The following is a 24,030-nucleotide window of genomic DNA, read 5'->3' as shown; positions in this document are numbered from 1 at the left end:
AAATTCGAACAAATAATTTAACTTAAATATAATTATCAATAATTCATTCCAATAATAGCAAACATACTTATTTAGGCATAAAATCAAACTTCCAGGGCCTTAAAAATAACTTAAAAGCAATCAGGGATCAAAATGAATCAAAACATAAATTTTAGGAAAAACTTGAAAATTTTGAAAACAGGGGTCACACGGCCATGTGGCCAGGCCTTGTGACATAGGCCAGCCCGTGTGGCAAAAAAACATGGTCGTGTGTCTAACACACATGCCCTGTGGCTAATCTACACGTCCATGTTCCCAAACCGTGTAACTTACTAATTAGGGCCACATGGCCATGTCTCAAATCGTGTGAAACTTGCACTTGAAACTTAAAAAGACACACGGCCGTGCAAACAGATCGTGTGTACCAAAATGTACCTTAAAAAATCAAGTTTACCAAAAATGTTTTCTTGGGCCACAAGTATACCATTATCCAACTTTTAGACCCATTCAATAATTCACTACAATAAGACCAAAACATGCCAAAATCACACATACACAACTTATTTTCATCAACCAACCAATGTACCATCATTTGTACCACATGTAAATATTCAAATCAACTCAAACTCAATGCCATAATTTCATATTTTAAACTTACCTCACACATCTATTGTATAACTACTTCATTTACACTTCAATGAATCAAAAGTCATCTAAATCACAAGGCATTTACAAATGACCAAAACTCATGTTTACATATACATTTATAAGCCAACATCAAGACATATAGGCAAGTAAACTTAAACCACATCACATTGGTAATTAGCATAAAATAAAATCATTTTACATGCCATTTATAACCAATAACTAAAACAACCAAAATAACGTATGGATAGTGTGATGGTGCTCCGACGGTTTCCAACAGGTCAAGCTTTCCGATGATCTGCATGACAGAGAAAACAACAACATAAGCAACTAGTGCTTAGTAAACTTGTATCAAGAAAACTTAGACTTACCGAATATTTTAAGTTAAACAACCAAACATAACTTCATTATATCATAAGCCAATTTTCCTTTCGTATACACATCACCTCACAAGGTCTTTTGGTGGAACATTTCATATGCAAATCCAATCAAAGCATGGTGTAAAACATATTTAACATTTCACTTTTGTAATTCATCTTTCATACACTTACATTAAACAAACTTTTCCTTTCAATTGCACATTTCATCACAAACCATATCATTACTCAAAAATCATCGTTCATTTTATTTTCATACCCTTTCATTTTTAACCAATACCTTGCCCGTTGAGCAAAATAGAACAACATCAGATAATTGAAACAATATTTACTATACCAGTTATCTGATATATCACACAAAAACAAAGCTTACTAGGCTCAAGGCCTAATACAATTAAATCAGCACAAAGGCTAATATAAATCACTGGCACAAAGCCTGCTAGGCACAGAGGCTAATAAAACACACCGGCACGGAGCTTGCTAGGCAAAAAGCGTGATATAAATCATTGACATGAAACCTGCTGGACTCAGAGTCCGATATATTATCCCTAATACAATTCGATTTCATTATTAATTTTCAACAACCAACATTCAATAACTATAATCACCATGATTGTTAGAATAAAATAAATATCAAGAATTTAATATAACATAATACATGTATCAAGAACTTACCTCAACTAGAATTGTTATTAAAACAGAGTCAACAACTAATCCGGAACTTAAACTTTTCCTTGAATTAACTTCATTTGTAGCGTTTCTTGATCTAAATAATAATTTTCCAATCAATTAAATCATTCAATTAACTGAAAATATTTAATTCAAGCTTATAATCCATACTATTACGAAATTACAAATTATCCCTAATATTTTAAATTTTATGTAATTTAGTCCCTAAACCTAAAACTTGAAATTTCATCATTTTTAACCATCATTCATGCTAGTCGATTTTTACCCAATCTTGTAACAACTCATATTTATCAAAAAATTACAATGTTTTCCTTGAATTTTACCATTTTCACAAATAAATCCCTAAACATTAAAATCACCAAAAATTATTTAACAAAAGTTATTTACTTAACAACCAATTTAATAATCAATCATCTAAATTCATAACACATCAATTACATCCATGACATAATTCTAAACATTTAATAAATCTACAAATTAACCCTGGGCTAACTAAATTAAGTTAATACGAGCTCAAAAATATAAAAATCACTAAAAACAGGACTCAACAACATACCATGCATGTAAAACTCCATGGCCGAAAGCTTCATTTTCTCAACAAGGGTTTCGGTTTGAAAAAATTAGCAATTTGGAGAAGACAATGCTATTTTGGCTTATTAAATTAAACTTTTATTTATTTAATTACTTATTTAGCTTAAGTTATAACTTACGAAGTAACTAGAATATGTCCATATTTGTCTACCACTAATAATATAGTATAATTACCATCTAGATCCTTTAGTTTTCCTTTCCATAGCCACTTTATCTATTTAATCAATTTGCAACCTTTGCAATTTAATCCTTTTTAATTAATTAACTATCTAAATCTTAGAATTTTTTAACCAAATTTTAATACAACCTTAATAACACTCCATAAATATTTTATTAAATATTTACGGGCTCGATTTATAAAAATAAGGTCACGATACCTTATTTTCTAAACCCATTTGACTTTAGGGACACCATTTCAACTAAATTATTCATTCAAATAACAGAAATTACCATACCAAAATAAAATATAATACAAGATTTGACTCGTAAATATTAAATAATAATATTTACAAACTCACTAATCGAACTTGTAGCCTGAAATCACTATTTTCGACAAAGCTAAAAAACGGGCTGTTACAGGGCTGTTACATTTTCTTACCTAATAGGAGGAACCAATCAAGATCCTATCTTGTGAGGTTAAGGTGTTGCGTAATAAGACCATACCTTTAGTAAAGATTTTGTGGCGTAATCATAAAATTGAAGAGGCTACATGGGAGATAGAAGATGCAATCAGACATCAATATCCTTATATATTTAGTTCAAGTGTGGCTTGTGAACCCCCATTTATGGTATGCAAACCTTGACTTCTTCCTTGTGTAAACCCTTGCAATTTTGGTTGAATTGTTGAGTATAAACAATGTGCAATTTTAATAGTGCAAAATACATGAACTTATAATATATATATACATAGGCTTTATTTTATGTATAGTATATATATTGATGGGTTTTGGTGTCATATATATAATATACATATGCATGGTTCTATTGTATGCAGTATATATATTAATGGATTTTGGTCTTATAAAATATATATATGCATGGTTTTGTTGTATACAATATATATATTAGTGGATGTTATATGTATAATATACATTTGAGTGCATGGGTGTTACACATAATATATTTGCGTGGGTCTTACTATGTACATATATGCATGAGTCTTATTATATAACATATAATTATGGGTATGGTTTTATATAATATATAAATTTATGGGACTTTTAATGTTTGTTAAAATTTGACGTGACAAAGGTCACTAAATAGGTATGTATACGTATGCAATATATATTTATATATGGTTATGTAATGGTTGCGAACAGATATAAAAATAAATATTATAATATGGATTTTTATAACATATGAATTTTATTGATAATGCGCATTTATGTATGCATGAACCCGTAAGCGAATTATGAGATTTATGATATTGCGAGTTTTGATTAGTATAAAATTATATTATTGTGAAATGCTAAGTGCGAGCTCAACAGTAATGCAAGCCAGTTATATTGCGAAATAAAATGTGATTAATTAGATATGTTTGCAATGTGAACACTTGAAACCGTTGGATAACATTGGCATACCATAGGATTGTGAGTACTCACCCCTTTTTATTATGTGTTGGGCATTGTGGCCTAGAGATAGCATTGGAGAGATAAGGGAATGTTGAACATAGCTCCATTCATCGTAGATAGTGCGGTGTGTTCGGAGAATGTGAACTTACGTGCTACACTTACATGGAGATAGTGTACTACTTTATGAGTCATGTGGTGTGTTTTGGTGATCCGTTTATCCAATGAGCATATAATTTGACTATGTTCCATATTCACAAATTGCCCATATATCGTTGTGTTATACGTGAATTGTTCAAGCATGTTCAAATCCTTACATGTTTGTTGTGTTTACTTGTGTTGTATGCATGTGTAATCACTGAGTTTTACCAAGCTCACACTCCTTACTTTATATTGTAGATAAATAGTTCGCAAGTTAGCGAGGAGGGTGGTAAATTGGTGATCCATCGCAATGCATTTTTTTAGACTATGTGTGTTGAGCTTTTAAACTCCGAAGTGAAGGCAACGTTGGTCGTTCTAAAGGTTTAGTGCTAAAATTAGACTTAGACTTTTTAAAAAAAAAATTCAACAGTCATAAACCAACATTATGGACTGCTTGAGTTTTTGGGATTTTCTTTTAACATTATAGTTGCTTGCTTGATTGTTTATCTGGATGTAACACCCCTTTCCCGAGTTCAACACCGGAACAGGATACGAGGTGTTACCGTACTTAAACACATTCTTACAAACATTTCCGTGCCATAAATTTTCGTCCAAATTAAAACTTTTGGAAAACTGAACATAAAGGCCCTACTATGAGCCGATGAGGCCCAAAACACGTTTCGAAAAAGATTCAGGACTTAACTGAGTACTTTGGAAAACTTTGAAAAATTTCAAGGTAAATAGGGCACACGCCGGTGTGGAAAAGTGACACACCCGTGTGTCGTCTTAACATGATCGTGTTGAAGGCCCGTGTAGCTCACACGGCCTAAGCATATCTGGACACGGTTGTGTCCCTAAACCGTGTAGATTTATATTTCGAATCGAACCTATAGGGGTTTTCACATGGCCTGGCGCATGATCGTGTTCATGGCCCGTGACCCTTACACGGCTATGACACACCCGTGTCTTAGACCATGTACAAAAACCTTGACATTTTGTTTCTGACGTCATTAACCAATTAAGGGTGCACGGCCAAGGTACACGCCCATGTTTTAGGTTGTGTCCTCCACATGGCTGAGACACACGGTCGTGGCTCTACCTGTGTGTTTACTATCATGCATACTGACATGCAAAATTGAGGTACAGGGGAAACACGGCCGGACTACACGCCTATTTTGCAGACTGTATGTCACACATGGCTTAGACACACGCCCTTGTGTCTGCCCGTGTGGACAAAAATAAGGCTATTTACCAAGCCTCTTTGCCACTTTTACATGCACCAACCTACATAATATTAACCAACCAATCCAAGCATAACATATATAACCAAATCAACCACAACCATTAGAAATTTGCATCAAATGCAATTACTAATTATCAATATTAGCCAACATTAATGGCCTATACAAAATGAATATCACATCCATCATATGAGTCAACACTTGTGGCTAAACTAACAAGACTTTAAACAAAAGATTCAAGTCCCTATACATGCCACAATCAAAACATTTAAACTAGCTATACCAAAAGCTTCACGTGATAGTGTGATCGATGCCATTGACGTCTCTTGATCCTTGATACTAGCTTGGCAACACTATAAGAAAACGGAAATGAGAGGGAGTAAGCATAAAGCTTAGTAAGTTGCATATAAATAAGTAACAACATAAGCCATGCATATTATAAATCAATACAACATTCTTATATATCACAAGTATAAACCAAAGATTCCCAAAATCATTTCATAGTTGGAACTTACTCATGTCATTCTTACCATCAATGCAACATACCCATGAATTTCAAATAAGAACCTATACCACTCACAACATGATTATATCATTCCATATCATTATCATAAGCTTTAAAATAATCCATGAAACCATTTGGAATACTAAGGAATATCTAACAAGCTTTACACAAAAGGGTGAACTGCTGATGCCATGTTTCAAACATGGTCTTACACTAGCTCACATGTCGAGGCCGATGCCATGTCCCAGACATGGTCTTACACTCGCTCTCGTCTCAATGCCGATGCCATGTCCCAGACATGGTTTTACACTGGCTCTCATAATGTGGCCGACGCCATGACCCAGACATGGTTTTACACTAGTGCACATATCAATGCGATGCCATGTCCCAAACATGGTCTTACACAGGCTCTCATTTCGTAGCCGATGCCATGTCCGAGACATGGTCTTACACGGGCACACATATCACCCAAATGTCATGGCATGGATATCCAATCTATTCCTAGGCTCAACCGAAAATTTACCACATTAATTTCATCACGCATTATAATCATATTCAAACATATTATGCAAAATCAATCATTCAGCACATAATAGCGATAAAGTTGACTTACTTACGTACAACTTACCTCAGTATACAAAAAGTGGACGACTAATTGGCTTTAGTCTACTTGCTTGGTCGTCCCTCGGTCTAGGTCCGGATTTCATATTTCTTGATCTCAAATGATAAAAATTCACTAATTTAATCATCATATTAATCAATGCATTTCCTAATTCATATTTTGGAAAAATGACCATTTTATCCCTAGACTTTCACAAAATTACTATTTTACCCCTAGGCTTGTAAATCGATTTTTATCTAATTTTCTCACTATCCAAGCCTAGCTGAATTCTTTTTATACTAGAAGCAACCCAAAATTCTCATTATTTCACACATTTACCACATAATTTATAGCTTATGCAAAATGGTCCTTAGTTAGGGTTTCCATGAAAACTACTTCACAAACTTCACAAAAGTTGTTTGTTTAACAACCAAGATTCATTTTCTTCCATACAAATTCAGAAAACAACATGAATACTCTCAGGGCAAAACCCTAGACCCTCAACCATTTGCAACATAGTCCCTTCGTTAGTTAGCTTATGCTACAAAGGTCCCAAAAGTACAAAAATTATTAAGAAAAGTAATCAAAGTCACTTACTTATGAGAGAACTTAATGGCTGAAAATTCAAGCTTTCAAGACCCCTTCCTTACTAAAAAATTCAGAGGAGAAGAGAAGAAGAGAAAAAAGATGATAGCTTTTTCTTATTTTATTTTATTCTAGTCAAATTGGTCACCAAATTTCACCTAATTTTGACCTTTTTGATTTTCCTGTCCCTATGGCCGGCCATGCCATTAATAAAGGCCTATTTTCTCTTTAAAGACCCTTAATTTTGGTTCTCTAGCTATTTGACTCCTTTAGCTAATGAAATAAAACTTTTGTCCCTTATGCGATTTAGTTTTTTTTTGCAATTGAGCATGTAATCGCTAAAATTATTTCTCCAAACTTTTCATGCACTCATATAAACATGCTATAACACATAAAATAATATTAAAAAAATAATTTCTCCGACCTTAGGTTAGTGGTTTTGAAACTACTATTCGACCAGGCCCAAAATCGGGCTACTACAATTCTCCCCCTGAGGGATTTTTATCCCCGAAAATCTTACCGGTGAAAAGGTTAGGGTATTGATCTCTCGTAGTCTCCTCGGACTCCCCTGTGGCCTCGTCAACCCTATGTCGATGCCACAGTACTTTCACGAGTGCGATACTTTTATTCCTCAATTGCTTGACCCCTCGGACTAAGATCTTAACCGGTTTTTCGCCATAAGTCATGTCTGATAGAATCTCAACCTCTGTTGGTGAAAGAACGTGCGAAGGGTTAGAACAGTAACGGTGTAACATCGACACATGGAAAATATTATGGATCTTCTCTAACTCGAATGGCAAGGCTAGTTGATAAGCTATCGGTCCAATTCTCTCTGTCACCTCATAAGGTCCAATAAAACGTGGACTTAATTTTCCTTTCTTACTGAATCTGAGGACTTTCTTCCACGGGGACACTTTCAAAAACTCCTTATCACCCACTTGAAGCTCAATTTCCTTTCGTTTCAAATCTGGGTAGGATTTCTGTCAATCCGAAGCGGCCTTCAAATAATCACGAATTACCTTAACTGTTTCTTCAGTCTCTTTAACTAAGTCAACCCCATAAATCTGACTTTCTCTAAGTTCAGTCCAAAACAAAGGCATTTGGCACTTACGCCCTTATAAAGCCTCACAAGGCGCTATTTTCAAACTCGACTGATAGCTATTGTTGTAGGTGAACTCTGCCAACGGTAAATACTTTTCTCAATTGCCTTAGAATTCAAGGACACAACACAGTAACATGTCCTCAAGAATCTGAATTACTCTCTCCGACTGGCCTTCGATTTGCGGATGGAAAGCCATGCTAAAATTCAATTTTATTTCCAAAGATTCTTGTAACTTTTTCCAAAACAGCGTAGTAAACCTCGGATCCCTATTCGAAATAATGGACAAGGGCACTCTATGAAGTCTCACAATCTTAAAAATATATGACTCGACTACCTTATCAATAAGTAGTCGGTACACACCGGAACAAAGTGAGCTAATTTCGTTAGTCGATCAACTATGACCCAAACAACATCTTTCTTTCTGGGTGACAACGGCAATCTCGTCACAAAATTTATGGTAATTTGATCCCATTTCCATTCGGGAACCATCCCAGGCTGGAGTAAACCCGAAGGTACTTGGTGCTCGGCTTTCACTTGCTAACAAATTAAACATTTCGACACAAACTCTGAGATGTCTCTTTTCATGCCTGGCCACCAATACAATCTCTTCAAGTCATTATACATATTAGTACTACCCAGATGGATTGACATCCAACTACTATGTGCCTCGTGAAGAATTTTCTCAATAAGCTCATCATCTCTAGGTACACAGACCCTATCTCGGAACATCAAACAACCGTCAGTACTAATCCGAAAATCTGATTCGTTAATTGTTTCACACTAAGTCATCTTGGCTTGCAAATCTTTATCACTCTTCTGAGCTTCACAAATCTCTTGAAGAAACATAGGTCTAGCTCTCAAATTTGCTAGAATTGAACCATCCTCGATTACGGACAACTGAGTATTCATAGCTCCCAACGCAAATAATGACTTTCTACTTAATGCATCAGCGACCACGTTCACATTTCTCGGGTGATTGTCAATTACTAACTCGTAATCTTTAATCAACTCCAACCACATTCGTTGCTGTAGATTTAAATACTTTTGAGTCATCAAGTATTTTAGGCTTTTATGGTCAGTGAATACCCGACATTTCTCGCCATACAAGTGATATCTCCAAATCTTCAGTGCGAACACTATGGCTGCTAACTCAAAGTCGTGAGTCAAATAAATTTTCTCATGCAGCTTCAGTTGTCTCGAGGCATACGTTATCACCTTACCTTCTTGCATGAGAATGCATTCTAATCCATTCAAGGATACATCACTATACACTACGAATTCTTTCCTGGTTCCGGTTGCATTAGGACTGGTGCTTCAATCAATAGTGCTTTTAGTTTTTCAAAACTCTTATGGCACTTTTCTGTCTATTCAAACTTCACAGCTTTCTGTGGTAACCTCGTCATCGGATTAGCAATCATTGAGAACCCGCTAACAAATCATTTGTAGTAACCCGCTAAGCCTAGAAAGCTTCTAATCTCTGATACACTCTTCAGCGGTTTCCACTCAACAATAGCGGAGATCTTACTCAGGTCAACTCTAATTCCATTGCCCGACACGATGTGTCCTAAGAATCTGACCTCTCGCAGCCAAAGCTCACTTTTACTAAACTTGGCATACAACTATTTATCTCTTAATGTCTTCAAAATGGTTTTTAAATGCTTCATGTGCTCATTCTCATAACGAGAATAAATTAATATATCGTCGGTAAAAACAACCACAAACTTATCCAAGTACGGTCGAAAAATACAATTCATCAAGTCCATAAACACGGTGGGGGCATTTGTTAAGCCAAAGGGCATGACGAGGAACTCATAGTGCCCATATTTCTTCCAAAACGCAGTTTTCGGCACATCTTGCTCCTTAACTCTTAGCTGGTAATAGCTGGATCTCAAGTCTATCTTAGAAAACACCGTGGCTCCCTTTAGTTGATCAAACAAATTGTCGATCCTTGTCAAGGGATACTTGTTCTTCATCGTCACCTTGTTAAGTTGTCTGTAGTCTATATATAACCTCATCGACCCGTCTTTCTTTTTCACAAAAAGTACCGGAGCACTTTAAGGGGAATAGCTCGGTCTCACAAAACCCTTGCCCATTAATTCTTCTAATTGTACTTTTAACTCCTTTAACTCCGTCGGAGCCATCCTATATAGAGCAATCCAGATAGGTGCCGTACTAGAGACTAACTCAATACCAAACTCAACTTCCCTAGTTGGAGGTAATCCGGGAAATTCTTCCGAAAACACATACGGGTACTCACATACCACTGGTACTGACTCAATCTTTACTCTCGGCTCTTGGGTATTCAACACAAATGCAAGATAGAACTCATACCCTTTTCTCATGTATTTCTTAGCAGTCATAGAAGAAATCAGTACTGGTAAACTGTTCGATTCACCTGATTCAACCCGAATAATATCCCCATTTTTACATCTCAATTCAATAAATTTACTACCACAGTTTACTAACACGTTATGAACAGCCAGCCAATCCATGCCAAAATTAGGTCAAATTCATCAAACGGTAGTAGCATGAGGTTAGCCGGAAAACAGTGGCCCCTAACCATTAAAGGACAATTTCCACACACTTTGTCAACTATTACATATTTGCCTAACGGGTTGGACACTTTTACCACAAATCCAGTAGACTCCACTAGAATATTCATACTAGGTACCAATTTCATGCAAATATAAAAATGGATAGACCTCTGGTCGATCAAAGCAACTACAGATGTATCATATATAGAAAAGGTACCTGTAATCACATCGGGAGAAGCGACATCTTCGCGGGTGCGAATGGCGTATGTCCTTGCAAACACTCTACCCTTGGACCCCACAGTAGAATATCTAGGCGTACCTCTGCTGCCAGCCCCACTCCCAGGGTTCTTCTATGGTCTACCCCTCGAGGGAGCATTATTCACTCTCACATATTCCTTTTTGTCTTTCTCCTCCATCTCAGGACAATTTCGAATAAAGTGGTCTAGTGAACCGCACTTGAAGCAGCCTCTATCATTACCTCAGCACTCAACAAAGTGTCGTCTACTATACTATGAACACCCCGGTCTATTCGGTCAAGCACTACCAATGCTCGCAATGGAAGTGGTCTGAGCTTTAGACGCCGCATACTGCTTATTCTTGTTTCTGCTCGAGAATCCCATCGACGTATTTGTTCGAGTAGGAAACTCCCTCGATTTCTTGGATGAGGTCTAAAATAATCTTCCTATTTGTCTTTTCTTTGAGTCACATAACTCAATATCAGTTCTCCTCTTCTCTCTGGCCAATTTTTTGGCCTTACACGCTCTCTCAACAAGTACTACAAACTCTCTAAACTCCAAAATACCAACCAACAATCTGATATCTTCATTCAAACCATCCTCAAACCTCTTGCACATAGTGGCTTCGGTAGATACGCACTCCCTAGCGTATTTGTTGAGTCTCATAAACTTACGTTCATACTTTGTTACCGTCATTCAGCCTTACTTCAATTCTAGAAATTCTTTCCTCTTTTGGTCTATAAACCTCTGACTAATATACTTCTTTCAAAATTCTTCTTGAAAAAACTCCTATGTAATCTTTTCCCTTGGTATAACCGACACAAGGGTATTTCACCATTGGTAGGCCGAGTCTCGTAGGAGTGACACAACACACTTCATGCACTCCTCAGGGGTTCAAAACAATTCATCGAATACCCTAATGGTATTTTCCAACCAGAATTCTTCTCTCTCTGGGTCATCATCAATTTTAGCCCGAAATTCCTCGGCCTCGTGTTTATGAATTCTATCTACTAGAGGTTTTTCTCTTCTAACCATTTCTACTCCTTGGGGAGCCATATAGGCAGGCTAAGGAATCGGAGGAGGTGGGGGAGGTGGAGTGTTTGGATTTGCATGAACAAATTCCGAATACCAGGCATCCATCATATGGAGGTAGGCTTCTCTAGCCCCTTCACTCTCTACTGGCGCGGTCCCTTCAGCGGAAGCCGGCGTGTTACTCTTTACATCGTCCGCCATTGCTCCATCGGGATCCATTTACTAAATGAAAATACAATTTAAATTTGTCAAGAGTTGTCACACTATCACCATATATTTATGGCATGTATAGCTAGACTTGTACTGATCCTAGGTTAGTCCAAGAATCGACTAAACCATAGCTCTAATGCCACTAAATGTAACACCCTTTTACCCGAGTTCAACGCCGGAACAGGAGACAAGGTGTTATCGTACTTAAATACATGCTTACAAATATTTTCGTGCCATAAATTTTTGTCCAAATTAGAACTTTTTTAAAAATCAAACATAAAGGCCCTAATACGAGCCCACGAGGCCCAAAACACATTTCGAAAAAGATTCTGGACTTAACTGAGTACTTTGGAAAACTTTGAAAAATTTCAAGGTAAACAGGGCACACGTCCGTGTGGAAAAGTGACACACTCGTGTGTCGTCTTAACATGATTGTGCTGAAGGCCCATGTAGCTCACACAGCCTGGGCATATCTGGACATGCCCGTGCCCTTAACCCGTGTGGATTTATCTTTCAATTCGAACCCACGGGGATTTTCACACAGCCTGGCACACGCCCATGTTCATGGCCCGTGTCCTTCACATGGCCATGACACGCCCGTGTCTCAGCCCATGTACAAAAATCTTGACATTCTGTTTCTAACGTCATCAACCAATTAAGGGTGCACGGCCAAGGCACAAGCCTGTGTGTTTGGCTGTGTCCTCTACACGGTTGAGACACACGGCTGTGTCTCTACTTGTATGTTTACTACCATGTATACTGACTTGCAAAATTAAGGTGCAGGGAACACACGGCCGGACTACACGCCCGTGGGGCAGACCGTATGTCTCACACGGCCTAGAAACATGCCCGTATGTCTTCCCGTGTGTACAAAAATAAAGCTATTTACTAAGCCTCTTTGCACCCTTACATGCACCAACCTACACAATATTAACCAACCAATCCAAGCATAACACGTATAACCAAATCAACACAACCATGAGAAATTTGCATCAAATGCATTTAATAATAATTAATATTAGCCAACATTAATGGCCTATACAAAATGAATATCACATCCACCATATAAGCCAACACTTGTGGCTAAACTAACAAGACTCTAAACAAAAGATTCAAGTCCCTATACATGCCATAATCAAACCATTTAAACTAGCTATACCAAAAGCTTCAGGTGATAGTGTGATCGATGCCTCTGACATCTCTTGATCCTCGATACTAGCTTAGCGACACTATAAGAAAATAGAAAGGAGAGGGAGTAAGCATAAAACTTAGTAAGTTGCATATAAATAAGTAACAACATCAGCCATGCATATTATAAATCAATACAACATTCTTGAGCGAACATGGGTAGATATCACTACATGCTTATATATCACAAGTATAAACCAAAGATTTCAATATCGTCCTAAAATCATTTCATAGCTGGAACTTACTCATGTCATTCTTACCATCAATGCAACATAACTAGACCCATATCCTATGAATTTTGAATAAGAACCTGTACCACTCACGACATGATTATATCATTTCATATCATTATCATAAGCTTTAAAATAACCCGTGAAACCATTTGGAATACTAAGGGATATTTGACAAGCTTTACACAAAAGGGTAACTGCCAATGTCATGTCCCAGACATGGTCTTACACTTGCTCTCGTCTCAATGCCGATGCCATGTCCCAGACATGGTCTTACACTGGCTCTCATAATGTGGCCGATGCCATGTCCCAAATATGGTCTTACACTGGCTCTCATTACATTGCCGATGCCATGTTCCAAACATGGTCTTACACTGGCTCTCATGTCGTGGCCGATGCCATGTCCCAAACATGGTCTTACACTGGTACACATATCACCCAAATGTCATGGCATATATATTCAATCTATTCCTAGGCTCAACCGAGAATTTACCACATTAATTTCATCATGCATTATTCATAATCATGTTGAAACATATTATGCAAAATCAATCATTCAACACATAATAGCAATAAAGGCTTACTTACGTACAACTTACCTCGGTATACAAAAAGTGAATGACTAATTGGCTTTAGTCTACTTGCTTGGCCTTCTCCCGATCTAGGTCCGAATTTCATATTTCTTGATCTAAAATGATAAAAATTCACTAATTTAATCATCATATTAATCAATGCATTTCCTAATTCATATTTTGGCAAAATAACTATTTTGCTCCTAGACTTTCACAAAATTACTATTTTTCCTCTAGGCTCATAAATCAATTTTTATCTAATTTTCTCACTACCCAAGCCTAGCTGAATTCTTTTTATACTAGAAGCAACCCACAATTCCTATTAATTCACATATTTACCACATAATTTATAACTTATGCAAAATGGTCCTTAGTTAGGGTTTCCATGAAAACTACTTCACAAAAGTTGTTTGTTTAACAACCAAGATTTATTTTCTTCTATAAAAATTTAGCAAAAAACATGAATACTCTCATGGTAAAACCCTAGACCCTCAACCATTTTGCAAAATAGTCCTCTCATTAGTTGGCTTATGCTACAAGAGTCCCAAAAGTACAAAAATTATCAAGAAAAGTCATCAAAATCACTTACTTATGAGAGAACTTAATGGCTGAAAATTTCAAGCTTTCAAGACTCCTTCCTTGCTGAAAATTTCAGTGAAGAAGAGAAGAATAGAAAAAAGATGATAGCTTTTCCTTATTTTATTTTTATTCTAGTCAAATTGGTCACCAAATTTCACCTAAATTTAACATTTTTTTATTTTCTTGTCCTATGGCTGGCCATGCCATTAGTAAAGGCCTATTTGCTCTTTAAAGACCCTTAATTTTGGTTCTCTAGCTATTTGACACCTTTAGGTAATGAAATAACACTTTTGTCCCTTATGCGATTTAGTCATTTTTCGCAATTGAGCATGCAATCGCTAAAATTGTTTCACCAAACTTTTCATGCAATCATATAAACATGCTATAACACATAAAATAATATTAAAAAAATAATTTCTCCGACCTCAGGTTAGTGGTTCCGAAACCACTGTTCTGACCAGACCCAAAATTAGGTTGTTACACTGATGATTTTAATTACTTGTTTAATGTGATGATAATTAAATGAACTAACATATTTTTGTATCTAAGGGACACCGCCGAGTATTAAGTTACACCTTATACCTTCTGATTGTGTGAATGAAATAATTAATTTAGAAAAGCATGCACTTAGGTCTAATTTCCTATATGAATTATTCTGCAATTGTGTGGTGTGTATGGTTGGTTGGTGTGGTTCGTAAAATTTTAAATAGAGAGTCACCTAGTAGGTAATATGATGTTCAAAATTTGGGTTGGACTATCCCGATCGAATTTGGGGCATAACATAACCTACCTCCCTATCATCTATGCCTATAGAATAAAGTGCTTGATGATTAGGACCTAGGCCAAGCCAATGTTTCTGTAAATACCATCTTCCAGCATCAAAGTAGGAAGATATAAGAACTTAACCACTTATTATGATCAACCGACAAGATCCCTTTCCCAACTTTTTATATACATCCCAAACCTCCATCCTCAATGCTTTTTGCACCATATATGATGTGAACCATCATCATTATCTACTTAAATAGTTTGTATAACTAAAAATGTTATAAAACTTTTAATAATTCATATTATTTTATATTTTTTTAATAAAGAAAATTTAAAAACCACAAACATAACATTCATATGTAAAATCTACCTAAATCTACCTAAAGTTCATTAGTAATTTATGTTTTGCATCCACAATTCTTCAATGCAAGGAATGACATTATATGCATTTATATGTATGTATGTATGTATGTATACATGCAACCTTTGAATTGAATAAATGATAATAATTAATTTCCTAGTAAAACAAAAGCTTGAAAACAAATCATGGGTCTTTATTATTTAAAGCTGAAAGCAAAGTCATTTAGGAAATTCGACAATCTTAGAAGACAACCACAGAATTAATCAAATCATATAAATGCATGTTCTTGCTTAATAAAATTGATTTGAATGAATTAAACAGTGGTTTGTATTTTAGGGCTAACATTTCGTTTGGGTTAAGGAGGCTCACGAATTGATAAGATTCTATTTTCGTCTTATTGAAAACCGACAAAATTATAGCATGAAATTTTTTTTGATAAAATTTTAATTTATAATTGTAAAATTATAAATTAATACAATAATGAAACTCATTTTTCCTCCTTATTAGATTTTTTTTAAAAAAATTAATAAATAATTCACTGATGGCTTAACCAAATGCTCAACTTCATGTTTACTTCCCAAAAAACAAATTACCATTAAGATAACACATTCGATAGATTTTTTTATTGTTCCACAAGTCAAGTAAAAGGAAAATGTCTAAATTTAGAGGGCCCTCAACCTAAATTATCCATCTCCTTCAATCAATTGAGGTTTTGGCATACAACCTTGATTTTTATGTTTTTGTTTTGATTTCATAATAACAAGTCCCAGTACAAAGAAAGATGTTACATGTCTCTTTGAACAGACTTTTTCTTTTTCAAAGATTTATCATTATCTAATAGCAATTTAGAAAAGCACTGTATCAGTGCCTATCGTCTAATTCTGATTTTAATATCTATATTATGTTCTCCGATTTATAATATTATAAGTAGAACTAGATTGATATTACCATTAGTTGATGTTGTTAAAGTGATGGTGTGATGATTCTTTTAAAATTTCAGGTATTTAGTTGAGACATAAATTTATTATTTTTTAAATATAATTAATAAATTTTCATGCTACTTTAATTATGTAATCGAATAACAATAAAAAAAAATCACTTATCACTTTAACAATAACAATTTACCTTATTATCAATTTTAATCTACTAATACTACAATAAAAAAATTTATATCTCAACTTTTAGCTAAGACCATAATTATATCTCAAATCAATTCACTTTGGGTACGGATAGAATTTTTATAATATTGAAGTAAATCATAATTCGGAATAGAAATATATATTGGATGTCTTCGTAAGATATATTTTATTTTTAGAACGAGAATTAAATTTAAACTTAAAAGATAATATTATTAGAAGAAGAAATTACAAAATTCTAAAAGAGTTAGGATGTTTATAGATGATAAAACAATATTTTAAAAAATTATGAATGAATTATTGGGGTCTAGAGGCCGCTGAAAGCATGGATGGGAATGGGAGGTGGCCCTGGCGACACTGATTAAGCCAAATTGGTGGTGATGGGTGTTGGTTTATGATTTATGATGGAACTGACTCTGTCTTATCGCTGAAAGATTGAAGTAATTTGGTTGGTAATGTAAATGCGAGTTGAAAGATGAACTTGGACTATGCATTGAGGCCAATAACCAGCTAAGTTTTGAAGGGATAATGTTGCACTTTTTACTTGACTAGCATGCTAAGTGGACCCACCATGCCCACTCTCACAAACCCCACTCATTCTTTTCAAGGACTTTCATAATAGCTACTGCCTACTCCATAATATTCTAAACCATTTTTAAACAAAACTTCAAAACTTGGTTACCAATTATATTATGTATTATTGATTCATTTTGGTCTATTTTTTTATACTTTGATGATATATTTTTATATATGTTTGAAGTGTTAAAATACAAGGTAAAACCTGAATTTACACATTTATTGTGTAAGTACAAGACTTTTAGTGTTTAAGATTTTTTTTATTTGAAAATATCTCTCTAAAGGATCAATTATAATTAAATTTATCTTAAAAAGAGAAAGTAAATAATTTCCTATATTTTAAAATTTGCTTTTTATTTAGCGTTTTCTTTTTTTAGGGCGACAGCTCATTTTCCCTTTTATCCTTAATTTTAAGTTTTCATCCTATAAATAAACCAAAAAAAGAATTTTTTTCTTAGAAGGAGCTGGGGAATGTTAGCCGCCAGTTGTTAATGTTTTAAGTTTTTTATTAATAAAATTTCATTGTTATGAGTAGCAATTTGAAATCATGCTAAGATACTTTTCATCTTGGTATTTGTTGATTCTCTAATTTATAAAAAAAGATAGGATAGTATTATTAGTATTGTTCTGTTTGATACTTGGACTAATATTTTGTTTGTAAACTAATTCAAATTTTATTTTTATCAAAGAATAAAATTAACTTGGTTGAATTGAGAGCAGCCAGGGTGACTTCAAAGGGAATTAGTGATATAATTTAAACAGCTCATGCATTTGAGTTTATTAACTTGAGTTGGGTTCTTCTGGACTACTGAAAGCTGAGCTTAGGTTGTTCATTTGGCAAGAGTTAATCGTCGAGCTGTTATTGTGGTTAATTGGCAAGAGTTATGTGGTGAAGATTCAATTTGTTGTATAATAATTTTAATTTTATGTATTTACATGTCTCTTTTAATATAAATTAATTGTAAAATAATTAATAGTTAATTTTTCTAAAACTCCCATCTTTAATTGACACAACCAAAATTATTATACAACAAATTGAATCCTAAAATTTAAGAAACCAAAATAAGTTCAAAGATATTAAAAGCAAGGACTAAATAAAGATTAGAATTAAAATAAAATTTAAAAGTGAAGGACTTAAATAGAAAATATCCCAAAATAGAATAGCTGGTTGCCCCTATTGTTTTAATTTAGTAAAAAAGAGGGTTTGATTGAGGAGGCAACGCAATAAAGCATGAGATTGTAGGGTGCAGTGTTGGGTGATATATTTTGAAATAGCATGCTAGTAATGTATGATGAATTATTACCACTGATGTCTAAACATTACAAAACGTTGTATATGTTTGATATATTTGTGTGAAGAGCAATTATGATTTCAGTTACACTCACAATTGCACTTTGAGGCATTCCTCAATCAAATCAATCGTTTGAGACTTCATTTTTTGGTTTTTGGAATTACTTTGTGTTCCATCTATTATCTTCACTTGTACTATTCCAAATCTAAAAGGATCAAATCATAAAAGATTGATGCAATCCAAGTTTTATTTATTTATTTATTTATCCAGATTGGATCATGTTCAGGGTGAAGTCACAAATTTCTTTTAAAAAAATTAAAGATAAATCATAATTTTTTGATATCAATATATAATTTTACAAAATTTTAAGGACTAAATGTCAAATCTACCAATTTCTTTTAGGGAGATAGGGCAAGGCCATCGGCTGCCCTTCGCCCTTGTCATGTTAGCTTGAGAAATATATTCAACCTAGTCTTTATTATAATAATGGGTTAATATATATGTAGGTACCTGAATGTGGGAATTTTTATTTATTTGGCACTTAAATTACTTTTTGAACCTATTTAGTACATAAACTTAAAAATCATAAACTAAGTTATTACTTTTTATTTTTATTTTTGGTAATTGACTAACACCGTTAGGGTTTGAACTAACTACCAATAGAATATTGACACGTGACACAAAAAATTAAAAATAAAAATTAAAAGAAAATTAGGTTTTTTTTTTAAAATCTTGCATGCATAATGAATCTAAACAAATAATTTGATAAATTTCCTAATTTCCTAAAAAAAACCTTATATATGATTTTAAAACCATAGGAAGTAAGTTTCTTTTTTTTTATCAATCCTAAAAGGGGTTAGAATACTTTTTGTAAAAAAAAATTGTTTTATCTGACTTTCATGCCACATTTTCCACTAGAATAGGTCTTTTTTTCTTTAATTAAAGTGTCTTAAATTTGTAATTATCTCTCTTAATAGCGTTATTTTTAAAGTTTGAATAATTTTTTTTGAATAATATGTGGAAATCACACATTTAAAACATAAAAGTGTGTTTAAAAATAACATATAGTAAATAATGAAACTAATAGTTTGAAATTAATTAATAATAAATCACTAAATATCTACAATATTAAAATGAAAAAGTTAGAATAAATTGCAAGTAAAACGAAATTTAAATAAATAAATACATCAGATTAAGAATACTAAATGAATATAATTGTTTATCATGATGTTGCTATCAATCTTGAGTTAGTATCGAGTTAATTTGTGACACTCAATTAAAATTATTAATATATACAATTGATAGAGATAATAAAAACTGCATAATAAAAATAAAATGTATTTAAAAATATTAAAATAAAGTTTTGATTGAATTACAAATTTAAACTTTTACTAAAACAATTCACATGCTATATTCATATTTATTATTATTTTTTAAAAATAAAAATTAAAATACCTTTAAACAATATAATTTATTGGATTTTTAATCAGAGAAAATTCTGGATGAAATATACGTCATGATGACTCCACGTATACATACTCACTACGTGGGGTAAGAATCAGGCGCCTCTCATTTGCAGTCGAAATAATGCAAATATGAACCGTAGGTATATAACATTCCGCAGAAGGGATACTGCGCAAGACATATTAAAATTTTAGTTTTGTGGAAGGAGAAGGAATGGTGGTTTTATCAGCATGACAAGCTTTTTCAGGTTGGGATGCAAACCCTACTTGCTTCTGCTCGGTGTAAATTTATTGCTGAATCAAAGTTTTTTTTTTTTTTGATGGAATTGAGTAGAGTTGATTTTAATATTTTGTGAGACTATTTTTCTTTTTAAAGAATGAAACCAAAACAAAATTTAAAGAAAAAAAAAGTTAATAGTCTTATATCACATAATTTTAAGTTGTTCGCCAGAAACAAGATTTAAAGATAAAATACAAGGAATTTCATGAAAAAAATCATTCTAATAAATGTATATGAGTTATTTTAAATCTCATAAGCTTAAATTGCACCAATCGTATTCATTATTTACATTTTATCTTGTTTTTATATTTTTTTTAAAAATTGTATAAACGGCTTTATTAACATTTTATGTATCCGATAAAAAAATATAAGTGTTTTACAGAAATAACTTTAACACCAACAATCATGGAATAGAGGTGTGCATGGGCCGGGCCGGGCCAGGCCAGGGTAAAAAAATTTACCCGAGCCTGACCCGTTTCTTAAATGGGCCTCATTTTTTTGCCCCAACCCATATTTCGGACCTATATTTTTATTAAAACCCTCTCATTTTTTAGGTGGACCTTCGAACCGGGCCGGATAACTCGACCATGCACACCTCTATCATGGAACCTTACAAAACATTAATCACCAATAAAAACAGTCCCATTCAATAATTAAGTTTTTGCTTTTAATTATAAAATTCCTGTGACTTTCAATATATATATATAATTGCTGCCAATTGTTTTTATGCAACAAATTTCTCTTTTAAATAGTGTAACTTTAAGATGGATTTAAATTCTATCATTTTTTCTCTCCTATAATATTTAAAAAGTTTATAAATTTATTAACTTTCAATTTTACCTCAAATTTGTAAATAGGATAAAATTAAATATATTTAACTTCTTTTTAAAAAAATTATATTCGACATAAAATAAAATAAATTTAATAGAGAGGGATCTATTTATACAGTGTAAAAATTAAAATAGTTTTATAGATGGGCTGAATCTTATTCTGGATAGGCATTTCGAGAAAATCCTAATTCAAATTGATAGCACTGAAGCTATTAATGCAATTTTGGATAATATTTCGGGGAGTCCCAACTCTGCCTTGGTTCAGAAAATTCACATTATCTTGAGGAAGATGAAGCAGTGGAGAATTCAGTATATTCCTAGAGAAGATAACTTAACTGTTGATAGTCTGGCTAAGTCTGTTCGTACTATAAGAATAGGATTAAGATTGTTTGAAGATCCTCCCTTGAGGGTATAAACTTTTATCTTGTATCTCTTTTTATCACAAAAAAAATAAAATAAAATAATGATCAAACTATTAAATTTATCAATATAATTATACTTGTCATGCATGTAAATTTCAAATCGGTCCAATATCTATATCATTTTGATCTAATATACTTTATATATTAATATATATTCAACATTTGAAATTTTTTTTACATAAAACAAATATATAGAGGTTTTAAATCTACATCAAAATTTTCATGCATGATCTATGTGAATGAATTATGAAATATAACGGTTGAATTATTAAAATATTAATCATATAAATAATTACATAAGTGTGAAAATTTATTTTAATTTTTACATATATTTTTTTTTGAAAAAAGGTAACTGATGTTTTATTATAGTGGAGAGGTTGACACATTAGCCTCGATTCGTTTCTCCCAAATCTCTTAATCTCCATTTTCACACCAGTAGCATGGTAAAGGCTTCTTACCCGAATCAGGGATAATGAAACATCAGAATTTTCAGCCCTTTGCCAAAACAAAACTGAGTTCTTCGGAATCAAGACAAAAATTTTCCAGTCTCAGCCTGTGTCCTTCGAAATCATTCATTTTCAAAACCGATCCTTTCTCTATTTACAATGTCATCATTCATTTTCAAAACCGATCCTTTCTCTATTTACAATGTCTTCTACTGAATTTGGAGCCTCCTCTATCCAATATTTCGGTCATTCATAACTTCTTCCTTCTTTTGCTAGTGTGTGTGCTGCAGTATTGGCCAATCTAGGTTCAAATCTGAATGTTATCTTTGTGAAATTTGCGAATTTATTCTGGATTGCTTTAATCACATTGCTAATACAAGATCTATCTTCTCCTGTAGTAGTTACCCCTTTAATTACTGTCAACGCATCACCTTCCACGCAGATCTCTCTGAAACCTAATTCCTCTCTAAAAGTGACCGCATGCAAGTACGCCCAGGGTTCTGCTAGTTCTGGTGTCGAGATGTTTAAGAACGGGTAAATGCATACAGCCATAATCAGTCCATCTTTATTTCTTGCAATTATACCTACCTTAGAAATGTTAAGACTCTGTTGAAAGGAGTCATCAAAATTAATTTTGATTATATTCCCATCAGTTGGTTCCCATTTGATTTTTTAGGCATAGTTCTTGTCATAAAAACGCCTTCAATAAAATCGTTCTCTGGTAAGTATGCGTTAATAAAGGAAATCACCTCTTGTTCATTTGGGATTTATCCCTTGTGATATATTCTGTTTCTGTTGAACCATATTTCCCAGAAAGAAATCATAAGAGTTTTACATTTTTTGCTTTCATTTTCATAGAAGAAATCCAATAACCAATTTTGCCATTCTTGATTTCTATCTAAGGTTGAGTCTTCGGTTATCAGATCTTGCAGGATTTTTCTTGTGAATTTACAATCTCGGAATAGATGTGCCACAGTTTCCTCATCCTCCTTGCAAACTAGGCAACAAGCGTTTCTCACCAAGCCTTTATTTTTTAAATTGTAAAGCGTAGGCAAAAACCCCATCGAAAGTTTCCACACGTGTATTCGGATTTTAGCTGCTTCTTTAATCTTCCATATCTTTGTAAAGAAAGTTTGCATTCGAGAATTCTGTGAAGCGGTATTGTCTTCTTTATTAAGTAAATTTTCTGTAACAAGCTATCTGTAACCGCTTTTGGCTGTGTAATTTCCTGATTTATCACTTCGCCATATCAAGATATTTGGCTAGCTTGGACATAACAGTGGAATCACAAGAATCCGATTTATTGTCTCTTCATCGAATAAAATTATAAGGGATTCAATATTCCAGGTAAGTTCTTCCATCTCAATTAAATCTTTTATTTTTATAAAGTTAATATTGATAGTTTGACAATATAGTCGACCCTCCCCAAGTTCTGATAGCCAATTATCGTTCCGTATATTAATAGAGGCACCATTCCCCACTTTCCATCCCAATCCTTGTTCCAATAAAGAGCGGGCATTCCAGATTCTTTGCCAGGTAAACGATGGGTAAGCTCCTAGTCTTGCACTTAGAAAATCACTTCTTGGATAATATTTAGCTTTCATTACCTGTGCAAGCAAACTGGTGGGGTTCGTAATTAAATTCCATCATTGTTTAGCTAACAAGGCAACATTAAAATTTGATAAGTCCCTAAATCCCATCCCCCCTTACAATTTCGTAGTACACATGGCTGACCAGCTGCACCAATGAATGCCTTTATATGTAACTGTATTACGCCACCAAAATTTGTTAAACGTGTTTACTAATTCCCTGCAAAAAGAATTTGGTAAACATAAAACATTTCATTGCGT

The 24,030-nt window shown here is 33.6% G+C and overlaps 1 long non-coding RNA gene across 1 annotated transcript; it reads left to right on the top strand.

The window, feature by feature from the left end:
- The first annotated feature begins 22,088 nt into the window (after positions 1-22,088).
- LOC107903711 (uncharacterized) lies at positions 22,089-23,489 on the top strand. The gene is made up of 3 exons (XR_001685916.2): positions 22,089-22,485; positions 22,579-22,714; positions 23,104-23,489. It is a non-coding gene; the product is annotated as an uncharacterized lncRNA (long non-coding RNA).
- The last annotated feature ends 541 nt before the right edge of the window (positions 23,490-24,030 follow it).

Source organism: Gossypium hirsutum, chromosome A13 (genome assembly GCF_007990345.1).
Source record: "Gossypium hirsutum isolate 1008001.06 chromosome A13, Gossypium_hirsutum_v2.1, whole genome shotgun sequence".
Lineage (NCBI taxonomy): Eukaryota > Viridiplantae > Streptophyta > Magnoliopsida > Malvales > Malvaceae > Gossypium > Gossypium hirsutum.
This window is presented reverse-complemented; position numbering and strand designations above follow the sequence as displayed.